The 15017-nt window shown below is 53.5% G+C and overlaps 1 long non-coding RNA gene across 1 annotated transcript in view; it reads right to left on the reverse strand.

Annotated features, from left to right (window-relative positions):
* The window catches only part of LOC142483505 (uncharacterized), a 95268-nt gene that overhangs the window by 20174 nt on the left and 60077 nt on the right, over window positions 1-15017 (reverse strand). The gene's annotated exons all lie outside the window — the stretch shown is intronic.

The following is a 15017-nucleotide window of genomic DNA, read 5'->3' on the forward strand; positions in this document are numbered from 1 at the left end:
CGCTGCTATCTTCCCCGGGATATCCCAGCGCTGCTATCTTCCCCGGGATATTCCAGCGCTGCTATCTTCCCCGGGATATCCCAGCGCTGCTACCTTCCCCGGGATATCCCAGCGCTGCTACCTTCCCCGGGATATCCCAGCGCTGCTACCTTCCCCGGGATATCCCAGCGCTGCTACCTTCCCCGGGATATCCCAGCGCTGCTATCTTCCCCGGGATATCCCAGCGCTGCTACCTTTCCCGGGATATCTCAGCGCTGCTATCTTCCCCGGGATATCCTAGCGCTGCTATCTTCCCCGGGATATCCCAGCGCTGCTCTCTTCCCCGGGATATCCCAGCGCTGCTATCTTCCCCAGGATATCCCAGCGCTGCTCTCTTCCCCGGGATATCCCAGCGCTGCTATCTTCCCCGGGATATCCCAGCGCTGCTACCTTCCCCGGGATATCCCAGCGCTGCTACCTTCCCCGGGATATCCCAGCGCTGCTCTCTTCCCCGGGATATCCCAGCGCTGCTATCTTCCCCGGGATATCTCAGCTCTGCTCTCTTCCCCGGGATATCCCAGCGCTGCTCTCTTCCCCGGGATATTCCAGAGCTGCTATCTTCCCCGGGATATCCCAGCGCTGCTATCTTCCCCGGGATATCTCAGCGCTGCTAACTTCCCCGGGATACCTCTTCCCCGGGATATCCCAGCACTGTTATCTTCCCCGGGATATCCCAGCGCTGCTATCTTCCCCGGGATATCCCAGCGCTGCTATCTTCCCCGGGATATCCCAGTGCTGCTCTCTTCCCCGGGATATCCCAGCACTCCTCTCTTCCCCGGGATATCCCAGCGCTGCGATCTTCCCCGGGATATACCAGCGCTGCTATCTTCCCCGGGATATCTCAGCGCTGCTATCTTCCCCTGGATATCTCAGCGCTGCTATCTTCCCCGGGATATCCCAGCGCTGCTCTCTTCCCCGGGATATTCCATAGCTGCTATCTTCCCCGGGATATCCCAGCGCTGCTCTCTTCCCTGGGATATCTTAGCGCTGCTATCTTCCCCGGGATATCCCAGCGCTGCTCTCTTCCCCGGGATATCCCAGCGCTGCTATCTTCCCCGGGATATCCCAGTGCTGCTATCTTCCCCGGGATATCCCAGCGCTGCTGTCTTCCCCGGGATATCCCAGCGCTGCTATCTTCCCCGGGATATCCCAGCGCTGCTATCTTCCCCGGGATATCTCAGAGCTGCTATCTTCCCCGGGATATCCCAGCGCTGCTACCTTCCCCGGGATATCCCAGCGCTGCTCTCTTCCCCGGGATATACCAGCGCTGATATCTTCCCCGGGATATCTCAGCGCTGCTATCTTCCCCGGGATATCTCAGCGCTGCTATCTTCCCCGGGATATCTCAGAGCTGCTATCTTCCCCGGGATATCCCAGCGCTGCTATCTTCCCCGGGATATCCCAGCGCTGCTCTCTTCCCCGAGATATCCCAGCGCTGCTATCTTCCCCGGGATATCCCAGCGCTGTTATCTTCCCCGCATATTTCAGCGCTGCTATCTTCCCCGGGATATGCCAGCTCTGCTATCTTCCCCGGGATATCCCAGCGCTGCTCTCTTCCCCGGGATATCCCAGCGCTGCTATCTTCCCCGGGATATCCCAGCGCTGCTCTCTTCCCCGGGATATTCCAGAGCTGCTATCTTCCCCGGGATATCCCAGCGCTGCTCTCTTCCCCGGGATATCTCAGCGCTGCTATCTTCCCCGGGATACCTCTTCCCCGGGATATCCCAGCACTGTTATCTTCCCCGCATATTTCAGCGCTGCTATCTTCCCCGGGATATGCCAGCTCTGCTCTCTTCCCCGGGATATCCCAGCGCTGCTATCTTCCCCGGGATATCCCAGCGCTGCTATCTTCCCCGGGATATCCCAGCGCTGCTCTCTTCCCCGGGATATTCCAGAGCTGCTATCTTCCCCGGGATATCCCAGCGCTGCTCTCTTCCCCGGGATATCTCAGCGCTGTTATCTTCCCCGGGATACCTCTTCCCCGGGATATCCCAGCGCTGTTATCTTCCCCGGGATATCCCAGCGCTGCTATCTTCCCCAGGATATCCCAGCGCTGCTACCTTCCCCGGGATATCCCAGCGCTGCTCTCTTCCCCGGGATATACCAGCGCTGATATCTTCCCCGGGATATCTCAGCGCTGCTATCTTCCCCGGGATATCTCAGCGCTGCTATCTTCCCCGGGATATCTCAGAGCTGCTATCTTCCCCGGGATATCCCAGCGCTGCTATCTTCCCCGGGATATCCCAGCGCTGCTCTCTTCCCCGAGATATCCCAGCGCTGCTATCTTCCCCAGGATATCCCAGCGCTGTTATCTTCCCCGCATATTTCAGCGCTGCTATCTTCCCCGGGATATGCCAGCTCTGCTATCTTCCCCGGGATATCCCAGCGCTGCTCTCTTCCCCGGGATATCCCAGCGCTGCTATCTTCCCCGGGATATCCCAGCGCTGCTCTCTTCCCCGGGATATTCCAGAGCTGCTATCTTCCCCGGGATATCCCAGCGCTGCTCTATTCCCCGGGATATCTCAGCGCTGCTATCTTCCCCGGGATACCTCTTCCCCGGGATATCCCAGCACTGTTATCTTCCCCGGGATATCCCAGCGCTGCTCTCTGCCCCGAGATATCCCAGCGCTGCTATCTTCCCCGGGATATCCCAGCGCTGCTCTCTTCCCCGGGATATCTCAGCGCTGCTATCTTCCCCGGGATACCTCTTCCCCGGGATATCCCAGCACTGCTATCTTCCCCGGGATATCCCAGCGCTGCTCTCTTCCCCGAGATATCCCAGCGCTGCTATCTTCCCCGGGATATCCCAGCGCTGTTATCTTCCCCGCATATTTCAGCGCTGCTATCTTCCCCGGGATATGCCAGCTCTGCTCTCTTCCCCGGGATATCCCAGCGCTGCTATCTTCCCCGGGATATCCCAGCGCTGCTATCTTCCCCGGGATATCCCAGCGCTGCTCTCTTCCCCGGGATATTCCAGAGCTGCTATCTTCCCCGGGATATCCCAGCGCTGCTCTCTTCCCCGGGATATCTCAGCGCTGCTATCTTCCCCGGGATACCTCTTCCCCGGGATATCCCAGCGCTGTTATCTTCCCCGGGATATCCCAGCGCTGCTATCTTCCCCAGGATATCCCAGCGCTGCTCTCTTCCCCGGGATATCCCAGTGCTGCTCTCTTCCCCGGGATATCCCAGCACTGCGATCTTCCCCGGGATATACCAGCGCTGCTATCTTCCCCGGGATATCTCAGCGCTGCTATCTTCCCCTGGATATCTCAGCGCTGCTATCTTCCCTGGGATATCCCAGCGCTGCTCTCTTCCCCGGGATATACCAGCGCTGCTATCTTCCCCGGGATATCTCAGCGCTGATATCTTCCCCGGGATATCTCAGCGCTGCTATCTTCCCCGGGATATCTCAGAGCTGCTATCTTCCCCGGGATATCCCAGCGCTGCTATCTTCCCCGGGATATCCCAGCGCTGCTCTCTTCCCCGGGATATCCCAGCGCTGCTATCTTCCCCGGGATATCTCAGCTCTGCTCTCTTCATCGGGATATCCCAGCGCTGCTCTCTTCCCCGGGATATTCCAGAGCTGCTACCTTCCCCGGGATATCCCAGCGCTGCTATCTTCCCCGGGATATCTCAGCGCTGCTATCTTCCCCGGGATACCTCTTCCCCGGGATATCCCAGCACTGTTATCTTCCCCGGGATATCCCAGCGCTGCTATCTTCCCCGGGATATCCCAGCGCTGCTATCTTCCCCGGGATATGCCAGTGCTGCTCTCTTCCCCGGGATATCCCAGCGCTCCTCTCTTCCCCGGGATATCCCAGCGCTGCGATCTTCCCCGGGATATACCAGCGCTGCTATCTTCCCCGGGATATCTCATCGCTGCTATCTTCCCCTGGATATCTCAGCGCTGCTATCTTCCCCGGGATATCCCAGCGCTGCTCTCTTCCCCGGGATATTCCAGAGCTGCTATCTTCCCCGGGATATCCCAGCGCTGCTCTCTTCCCCGGGATATCTAAGCGCTGCTATCTTCCCCGGGATATCCCAGCGCTGCTGTCTTCCCCGGGATATCCCAGCGCTGCTATCTTCCCCGGGATATCCCAGCGCTGCTGTCTTCCCCGGGATATCCCAGCGCTGCTATCTTCCCCGGGATATCCCAGCGCTGCTGTTTTCCCCGGGATATCCCAGCGCTGCTCTCTTCCCCGGGATATCCCAGCGCTGCTCTCTTCCCCGGGATATCCCAGCGCTGCTATCTTCCCCGGGATATCCCAGAGCTGCTCTCTTCCCCGGGATATCCCAGCGCTGCTATCTTCCCCGGGATATCCCAGCGCTGCTCTCTTCCCCGGGATATCCCAGCGCTGCTATCTTGCCCGGGATATCCTAGCGCTGCTCTCTTCCCCGGGATATCCCAGCGCTGCTATCTTCCCCGGGATATCCCAGCGCTGCTATCTTGCCCGGGATATCCCAGCGCTGCTCTCTTCCCCGGGATATCCCAGCGCTGCTATCTTCCCCGGGATATCCCAGCGCTGCTATCTTCCCCGGGATATCCCAGCGCTGCTTTCTTCCCCGGGATATCCCAGCGCTGCTATCTTCCCCGGGATATCCCAGCGCTGCTATCTTCCCCGGGATATCCCAGCGCTGCTATCTTCCCCGGGATATCCCAGCGCTGCTATCTTCCCCGGGATATTCCAGCGCTGCTATCTTCCCCGGGATATCCCAGCGCTGCTACCTTCCCCGGGATATCCCAGCGCTGCTACCTTCCCCGGGATATCCCAGCGCTGCTACCTTCCCCGGGATATCCCAGCGCTGCTTTCTTCCCCGGGATATCCCAGCGCTGCTATCTTCCCCGGGATATCCCAGCGCTGCTATCTTCCCCGGGATATCCCAGCGCTGCTATCTTCCCCGGGATATCCCAGCGCTGCTACCTTCCCCGGGATATCCCAGCGCTGCTACCTTCCCCGGGATATCCCAGCGCTGCTACCTTCCCCGGGATATCCCAGCGCTACTACCTTCCCCGGGATATCCCAGCGCTGCTATCTTCCCCGGGATATCCCAGCGCTGCTACCTTCCCCGGGATATCTCAGCGCTGCTCTCTTCCCCGGGATATCCCAGCGCTGCTATCTTCCCCGGGATATCCCAGCGCTGCTCTCTTCCCCGGGATATCCCAGCGCTGCTATCTTCCCCGGGATATCCCAGCGCTGCTACCTTCCCCGGGATATCTCAGCGCTGCTATCTTCCCCGGGATATCCCAGCGCTGCTATCTTCCCCGGGATATCCCAGCGCTGCTCTCTTCCCCGGGATATCCCAGCGCTGCTATCTTCCCCGGGATATCCCAGCGCTGCTATCTTCCCGAAAGCCTCCCACCCGCTAAAAAATCTCCTGCGTGAGCAGGAGAGCATGAGCGTCAGCGCTGCCCAGCACCGCTCCCTGCACCATGTCCCAGGCCTTAGTATTAGATATCCAAATTGTGAAGGGAGCGATATTCAGGAACACCCCAAAAAAGAAACACAAATATAGTGTAATAAAATCACACAATGATTGGCTTATTAAAATCTTGGCTCGTATGAATCTTCTACTTACAAGAAGTAAGTGAAGAGTCAGCATTTAGCAGGATAGTGGAGAATCAGCATTGATCAGGAAAGCAGGATTGGATATGTTCTTATTCGGAGTTGTGGTCATGTAAAAAATATCAAAGGAAGACCATAGTGTGGACCAATTGGCACAGGTTTATCAAGTAATAAACGTAAGAAATGTACTCACAATATGTACATCAAATGTAGGCGCATAAAGGGATCTTTTGAGGTAGGGTGAGAGTCTGCTCTTTCAGTGTGAAACCTCCTCGATCTGTCCATGGTAACCGGCGTCTGACGTCACATCCTTCTGAGACGGACTGCTTCCGGTGCAGCGGAGGACAGGAGCGGATGGTAAGCGGATGGTAAGTCAGGAAGCTGACTGTGAGATCAGCGAAACGCGTAGAGCTACGCCTGTACACCGTATGCGACCATTCCTGTTCCAAGATTGTGGTGAAGAGTTTTTTCGTGCCGCCTTACCATCCGCTTACCATCCGCTCCTGTCCTCCGCTGCACCGGAAGCAGTCCGTCTCAGAAGGATGTGACGTCAGACGCCGGTTACCATGGACAGATCGAGGAGGTTTCACACTGAAAGAGCAGACTCTCACCCTACCTCAAAAGATCCCTTTATGCGCCTACATTTGATGTACATATTGTGAGTACATTTCTTACGTTTATTACTTGATAAACCTGTGCCAATTGGTCCACACTATGGTCTTCCTTTGATATTTTTTACATGACCACAACTCCGAATAAGAACATATCCAATCCTGCTTTCCTGATCAATGCTGATTCTCCACTATCCTGCTAAATGCTGACTCTTCACTTACTTCTTGTAAGTAGAAGATTCATACGAGCCAAGATTTTAATAAGCCAATCATTGTGTGATTTTATTACACTATATTTGTGTTTCTTTTTTGGGGTGTTCCTGAATATCGCTCCCTTCACAATTTGGATATCTACTACTGCTTATTAGGGAATTCGTACAAATTTCCCTGTGAAGGTTGAGAATTTCTCTGAACACCTTACATATTATTCCTGGTATTCACTATAATGTGTCAAAGCGCCTTCTAAATCACTTGGGTTAACCAGGCCTTAGTATGTCAGCGCTGCCCAGCGCCGCTCCCTGCACGACGTCCCAGGCCTTAGTATCTCAGCGCTGCCCAGCGCCGCTCCCTGCACCATGTCCCAGGCCTTAGTATGTCAGCGTTGCCCAGCGCCGCTCCCTGCACGACGTCCCAGGCCTTAGTATGTCAGCGCTGCCCAGCGCCGCTCACCTGCACCATGTCCCAGGCCTTAGTATGTCAGCGCTGCCCAGCGCCGCTCCCTGCACCATGTCCCAGGCCCTAGTATGTCAGCGCTGCCCAGCGCCGCTCCCTGCACCATGTCCCAGGCCCTAGTATGTCAGCGCTGCCCAGCGCCGCTCCCTGCACCATGTCCCAGGCCTTAGTATGTCAGCGCTGCCCAGCGCCGCTCCCTGCACCACGTCCCAGGCCTTAGTATGTCAGCGCTGCCCAGCGCTGCTCCCTGCACCATGTCCCAGGCCTTAGTATGTCAGCGCTGCCCAGCGCCGCTCCCTGCACAGTGTCCCAGGCCCTAGTATGTCAGCGCTGCCCAGCGCTGCTCCCTGCACCATGTCCCAGGCCTAAGTATTAGATATCCAAATTGTGAAGGACTACAATACGTGGGAAAAACTAAAAGAGCCATCAGAACACGTATTGTAGAACACCTCAGCAATATTAGGAGAAGCATACTAACGCATAGTGTGTCCAAACATTTGCTAAGTACCACAATTCCAATACTAAAGGACTAAAATTCACTGCCATTGAGCATGTGCGACAACACTGGAGGGGTCGCAGCAGAGATGTAGATCTGAGCAGACGTGAGATGTATTGGATACACAAATTAAAAACATTAATGCCAAATGGGCTTAATGCAGAATTTGAGATTATCCCATTTCTTATCTAATGCACGGTCTGCTCGGGCCCCTTATCTCTGTATATCCTTTCTGCGACCTCTCCCACTGACATTAGCTATATGTCAGGTGCCTTTTATTATCAATATTGGGTCACTTACTAAATGAACAAAGGTTTTTTTATATATATTTTTTTATATATATTTTATGTATATTTATATTTTTAATACTTTTGATACATATAAGTGTATATTTTAATCAATCTTAATATGTTACTAATATGTTACTAATTCACTCTTATATTCTTCTCCCCTCTCTCTCCCTCGTTTTTGCTCTGCGAGTACATAAGAACCAATTAGTTATGGCTCCCTATAAATACCTAGAATATTATCATGATTAGATCCTGAATTTTATTTACTTAGATATTTTATTTACTTAGATGTTGTTTTAAATGCCTATTTGTATTAACACTGCGCCGTTTTTTGAACACTGAGTTATGTACCTATTTATTGGAGAACCAGTGTATCTTTTAAATTTTCAATTATATAATTGTTATATTAAATTGGTTAATTGCTTATTTGTTCAATTGTTTAGTATATATAAACCCACAACTCATTAGAGAATTATTCATTGCTCCTGAGGAAGTTGTCTAGTACGACGAAACGCGTAGAGCCACTTTCATTGCTGCAGCTGCTCTTTCTACTGAAGGCTTCAGAGTTGCTGAGTTCCCCCACCGTTTGCCTCCAAGACCGGATGCCGTCACCCCAACAACGGATGTGACGTCAGACGCCATCTCCCACCCGGTCTGTTGTGAGTCTAAGGAGAAGATCCCCGATGAGCTGCTCCACACTGAACCAGCACTCCATTTGCCTCAAGTAAAGCCTTATGTGAACTATGATTATGTACACAATGTGAGTACAATTCCTAAAATTTGTTGTTTGTTTATATAAATTTTATGCACGATCGACACTATGGTCTGCCTTTCTTTTGCATGTCTCTGATCCACTCACATCTACTGACGTCTGAGCTGAGGTGCTGATTTCTTGTGCTGTAAACCTGGGCTGTTCCTGAAGATCTTGACACCTTTCTACCTGCTGTGTAGATCAATGCTTTTTACCTTTTGACCTGCTGTAAGTAGGCATTGCTATAGAGCCAAGACATACATGTTTTATCCAGATTGAAAAGAACTTATTACACTATTGTATGCATTTATTTTTTATTTTTCATGGTGTATCCCTGCTATCTTCGCTCCCTTCCCATCCCGGACAAGCTACCAGGCCTTAGTATGTCAGTGCTGCCCAGCGCCGCTCCCTGCACCATGTCCCAGGCCTTAGTATGTCAGCGCTGCCCAGCGCCGCTCCCTGCACCATGTCCCAGGCCTTAGTATGTCAGCGCTGCCCAGCGCCGCTCCCTGCTGTCCCAGGCCTTAGTATGTCAGCGCTGCCCAGCGCCGCTCCCTGCTGTCCCAGGCCTTAGTATGTCAGCGCTGCCCAGCGCCGCTCCCTGCACCATGTCCCAGGCCTTAGTATGTCAGCGCTGCCCAGCGCCGCTCCCTGCACCGTGTCCCAGACCTTAGTATGTCAGCGCTGCCCAGCGCCGCTCCCTGCACCATGTCCCAGGCCTTAGTATGTCAGCACAGCCCAGCGCCGCTCCCTGCACCGTGTCCCAGGCCTTAGTATGTCAGCGCTGCCCAGCGCCGCTCCCTGCATCATGTCCCAGGCCTTAGTATGTCAGCGCTGCCCAGCGCCGCTCCCTGCACCGTGTCCCAGACCTTAGTATGTCAGCGCTGCCCAGCGCCGCTCGCTGCACCATGTCCCAGGCCTTAGTATGTCAGCACAGCCCAGCGCCGCTCCCTGCACCGTGTCCCAGGCCTTAGTATGTCAGCGCTGCCCAGCGCCGCTCCCTGCATCATGTCCCAGGCCTTAGTATGTCAGCGCTGCCCAGCGCCGCTCCCTGCACCGTGTCCCAGGCCTTAGTATGTCAGCGCTGCCCAGCACCGCTCCCTGCACCATGTCCCAGGCCTTAGTATGTCAGCGCTGCCCAGCGCCGCTCCCTGCACCATGTCCCAGGCCTTAGTATGTCAGCGCTGCCCAGCGCCGCTCCCTGCACCATGTCCCAGGCCTTAGTATGTCAGCACAGCCCAGCGCCGCTCCCTGCACCATGTCCCAGGCCTTAGTATGTCAGCGCTGCCCAGCGCCGCTCCCTGCACCATGTCCCAGGCCTTAGTATGTCAGCGCTGCCCAGCGCCGCTCCCTGCACCACGTCCCAGGCCTTAGTATGTCAGCGCTGCCCAGCGCCGCTCCCTGCACCACGTCCCAGGCCTTAGTATGTCAGCGCTGCCCAGCGCCGCTCCCTGCACCGTGTCCCAGGCCTTAGTATGTCAGCGCTGCCCAGCGCCGCTCCCTGCACCGTGTCCCAGGCCTTAGTATGTCAGCGCTGCCCAGCGCCGCTCCCTGCACCGTGTCCCAGGCCTTAGTATGTCAGCGCTGCCCAGCGCCGCTCCCTGCACCATGTCCCAGGCCTTAGTATGTCAGCGCTGCCCAGCGCCGCTCCCTGCACCATGTCCCAGGCCTTAGTATGTCAGCACAGCCCAGCGCCGCTCCCTGCACCACGTCCCAGGCCTTAGTATGTCAGCACAGCCCAGCGCCGCTCCCTGCACCACGTCCCAGGCCTAAATGGGGACGCTGCTAGATAAATAACCTTATCATATTTGTCGATTGTTTTATAAATACTTTTTTCATGTGTCCCAGTTATTACTTGTGACAATCTGGTCCCCCTGTCCCTACAGAATTACTAATCAGGGTGAAACGTTTCCTTACAGTCAATGAAAATATACTTAACGAGCTCAAATAAGGCGATAGGCATTCAACCATCTTCAATCTAAATCAAGACATAACAAGTATCAGATGCAGTTATTAAAAATGATCTACCACAATATTTAACTTCCTTATAATGAAGCAATCCAAGTTAATCAGCTGCTGTTTGGCTTATTGGAATTAATTGTGTAGACATTGGCTCCATTTAGTCATTGAAGTAACTGAAATGTAAATACAACTGTTGCGTGTACGCATCACAGCGCTATTACCAGCCATTACTTGCCAAGAATGGAACAACCTCTGCACTGCGCTGTTTGCTAAAAGTTCAGGATCAATTATCTACTTTTTAAATTGAGTAACATAATACAGATAATTTGTATGGGTTTGGTAAATATCTTAATTCACAAATACCTACATGTGTTTTATTTAATTCATGCCATGTTTTATGAGTTTTAGTACTGTACTCTGAGCCTCCTTTGCAGGTTCAGCCCACCTCCCCAGCAGTGCAAGATCTTTCTAACACATTCCTGTTTGTGACAATTTGTTAAATAATACACTACGGAGGGAAGACCCCCGCTCAGCGTGACTATGTATAGGAAGGGAAGAGGTGCACTTCTGGGTAGAAGGGTTAGATACAACTGAACAAAGAAAAGTCAGCCCAGTTGTGGGCACTCAGCCTCCCTACTGGATGCCAAATTGCATATTTCAAATTGCAGAGCCAGTACCACAAGCCTCGCACAGATGAGACCCGAATGGTCAAAACAGCTGTCTGTGAAAAACCCACGCGGTGCTGAGCAGCTGTGTAAGGCTGGTTCTGTAGTGGCGGTGCGTGCTACGCCGTACACGCACGGCAGTTATAGATGGCTGAGGTTAGCCAGCCCTTCTATACAAGAGCCGCGCGCGCGCGAATGGCAGGGAGCGGGGAGCCGACATACAGCGGCGAAGACGGGGAAAATAATCTTTTCACGCCGTTACCGGCGCTGAATGTATGTATATGTGTGTGTGTGTGTGTGTGTGTGTGTGTGTGTGTGTGTGTGTGTGTGTGTGTGTGTGTGTGTGTGTGTATTTATTTGTGTGTGTGTGTGTATGTATGTATTTGTGTGTCTGCACAAATGTAATAAATATTTTATTTTTACCAATGTTTTTTTTTAATAAATAATAAATTACACACATAAACACACACACAAACACACAGTATCTTCACAGCTCACAGTATACTTACAAAAAGCATGCGGCACGTGCACGCGCCTTCGAACAGGCACGCGTGCGCGCACGGCCACACACACTATATAACAGCCTTAATGCAGCAAGCATAAGCTCGTAAGGGTTCCATGTAAAAATGGAGTTCAAGCAAAAGGTGACGCTGTGTGCTGATTCGCATGTCATTTCCCAGAATCCCTTGCTGCAGTGGGAGCACTGTATGCTGGGTGATAATGGTGAAAGGCAGGGTTGCAGACCTGTCTAAGACAATTTTCTTGCTATATGCTATACAGTGGCGGTTTCTTGTTGCCTTTTTCACCCACAATAACTTATTTATATCTATATATATATATCTATATATATATATATATATATATTTGAAAATATTGTATATCCCTGTGTCTAGGGGCAATCACATTGGACCTTTGGCCCATCACTCCGCCTCAGGCCAATGAGATGGCTCCCTTGGCCCACCCGCCGCCGCACACCTCTCATTGGCCGGTGTGGTCTAACAGTGACACACACACACCAGCCGCCGCCACAACCCGCCCAGGTAAGTAACTAAACCGCCGCCTCACACCCGTGCGCCTACAGCCTCCCCTCCCAGCTCACACCCCTGTGCCTACAGCCTCCCCTCCCAGCTCACACCCCTGTGCCTACAGCCCCAGCTCTGTTTTCGACCACCCCAGCTCCGTTTTTGATAACCCCCAGCTCCGTTTTTGACCCCCCCACAGCTCCTTTTTTGACCCCCCCAAACTCCGTTTTTAACCCCCCCCAGCTCCGTTTTTACCCCCCCCCCAGCTCCGTTTTTACCCCCCCCCCAGCTCCGTTTTTAACCCACCCCAGCTCCGTTTTTGACCCCCCAGCTCCGTTTTTTGACCCCCGCCCAGCCCCGTTTTTGACCTCCCCCCTCCGTTTTTGACATCCCCGACACACACAGTGAAAGACACACTGACACACACAGTGACAGACACACAGACACACTGACACACACAGGGACAGACATAATGACACACACAGGGACAGACATAATGACACACACAGGGACAGACACACTGACACACACAGTGACACCCCCCCTCGCCCCCCACCCCTGCCTTCCCTCCCCACCCCTGCTTTCCCCCACTGCCCCGGCCTTCACCCCCTGCCCCTGCTTTCCCCCCCCCCCCGCCCCTGCCTTTCCTCCCCTCCCGTTCCTGCCTTTCCCCCCCTGCCTTCCCACCCTCCCCCCTGCCTTTCCACCCCTCCCGTCCCTGCCTTTCCCTCTCTGCCTTTCCCCCCTCCCGCCCCTGCCTTTCACTCACCCGCCGCCCATACTCCCGCCACCTCCCGCCTCTCCCCCCCCTCCCGCCTCTGCCCCCCTCCCGCCTCGGCCTTTCACCCACCCGCCGCACTCCCGCCTCGGCCTTTCACCCACCCGCACTCCCGCCACCTCCCGCCTCTGCCTTTCAGCCACCCACCGCCTCACACCCCTGCGCCCCAAGGCCGCCGCCCTCACTCAACAGACACCTGCCGCCTCTCACCCACCTGCAACACTCGACACACACCCGTCGCCTCCCGCCTCACACCCACCCACCGCACTCACGCCCCTACGCACTGACATCACTGACCAGCCGCCGCCCTCACTCAACAGACAGCTGCCGCCTCAAACCCACCTGCCACACTCGACACACACCCGTCGCCTCCCGCTTCACACCCACCCACCGCACTCACGCCCCTACACACTGACATCACTGACCAGCCGCCGCCCGCACTCGCCAGACACCCGCCGCTTCACACTTTAGCGGCACCCCCACCCACAGCCAGCACTCACTACCCGTTCTGAACACCCAGCCGACGCCTCACACCCGCTCACACCATAGCGGGACACACACCTCACATTTTTACATCATTTATGTCACCAAAATATACATTGTACTGTAAACTGTATTGTACTGTGGTGTGTTTACAATAAACCATTTTTAAACAACATCGTATTACATTTTCTTCCATGTTTCTTTTCAACATTAATATACAACCTTTCCACCAAATAGTCATCCTATTGTTACCCTATTTATAAATAATACTACCTATTATGGATTTACATCCCGGGCAACGCCGGGTATATCAGCTAATATATATATATATATATATATATATATATATGGTTGTAGACCTAAATAGGTGAATCAACACTTAAACTGTAAAGTGCAGGTGGTTAGTGGAATCATAGGAGCAGTCTCTCTGCTCACAATGACACCAAGTCGTCTGGAAATTGTCCCTCCAGTGGTGTTTATGTGGAATGAGCAGTAGAGGGTTGTAGCAATAAGCCAACTAGTTACCAAGCTAAGAGTTCTGGTTAAGTACAGTTATAAGAAGTAAGATGATCATCTCTATGACCACTATTGGTAGTAATTGATGGATTAGTGTGGCCTCTCACTGCTAATGCTATACAGTAGGGCCCCGCTTCTCTGCGTTTCGCTTCTCGGTGATCTGCCAATACGGCGTTACCGAGAAGGGGGCCGCCATGTTTGCGCATGCGGGGACGGCCGAGGTCGCGCATGCGCAGAAGGGGGAGCGGCCGTGGTCGCTCATGTGCAGAAGGTGGGGAGCGGCCGAGGTCGCGCATGCGCATAAGGGGGAGCGGCCGTGGTCGCTCATGTGCAGAAGGTGGGGGAGCGGCCGAGGTCGCGCATGCGCAGAAGGGGTAGGAAAAATGGAAAATCGCCGGTGGACAAGCAAATGCTATGTTCTGCTTTTCGGCAAATTTTGCTTTCCGGCAGCAGCCTAGAATGAAACCCACCGTATGAGTGGGGCCCTCCTGTATATATCTCATAATATCAGAGATAAAGTCCATAGGTATCAGTACCCTTTCTTGGTATATTAATAGCTGATGATAATAGTGAGTTTGCCTCTCACTGTTACTGCTACAAAAATCTCAAAGTGCCAGAGATAAAGTCAATAGGGATCAGTACCCTCTACCAGTTTAGCTCATATCCTATGAAATCAACAAAGAACCAGAAGATGAAACAACCACTCATGTGCTAGCAACCTTGTATCAGTTTTAGTAGTCACTTTGTTGCACTGTACTGTACATAGGGTTGTTCCCTGCTAACAGCACAAACAAGCAGTAGCTAAATCCCCCTTTCACAGACTTACACTCTGCAGGGAACCGCTGGAGGATAAGGAACACCTCCGTTGGAAAGCTATTCCACGGATCAACCACCCTTTGCGTGAAGAAGTACGTCCTCGTGTATATATCACGGCTACGGAGATGGAGTTCTGTAGGTTACATCCAAAATGCCTTATCAATTCAATAAGAGGTCAATAAAACTCTTCCAAATGTCAAATAGTTTGTACTATTCCTAATACTCATGAGTACATCCCGGCGATAACATTACAGAATTCCTCGGGGGGGAACACATGCTCCAAGCAGCATTTCTTCCACTAGCTTGGCACATTGTGACCTGACCTGTTGGGGTCCTAATGATGTTAAAGAAG

This window comes from Ascaphus truei, unplaced genomic scaffold (genome assembly GCF_040206685.1).
Source record: "Ascaphus truei isolate aAscTru1 unplaced genomic scaffold, aAscTru1.hap1 HAP1_SCAFFOLD_329, whole genome shotgun sequence".
Taxonomy (NCBI): domain Eukaryota; kingdom Metazoa; phylum Chordata; class Amphibia; order Anura; family Ascaphidae; genus Ascaphus; species Ascaphus truei.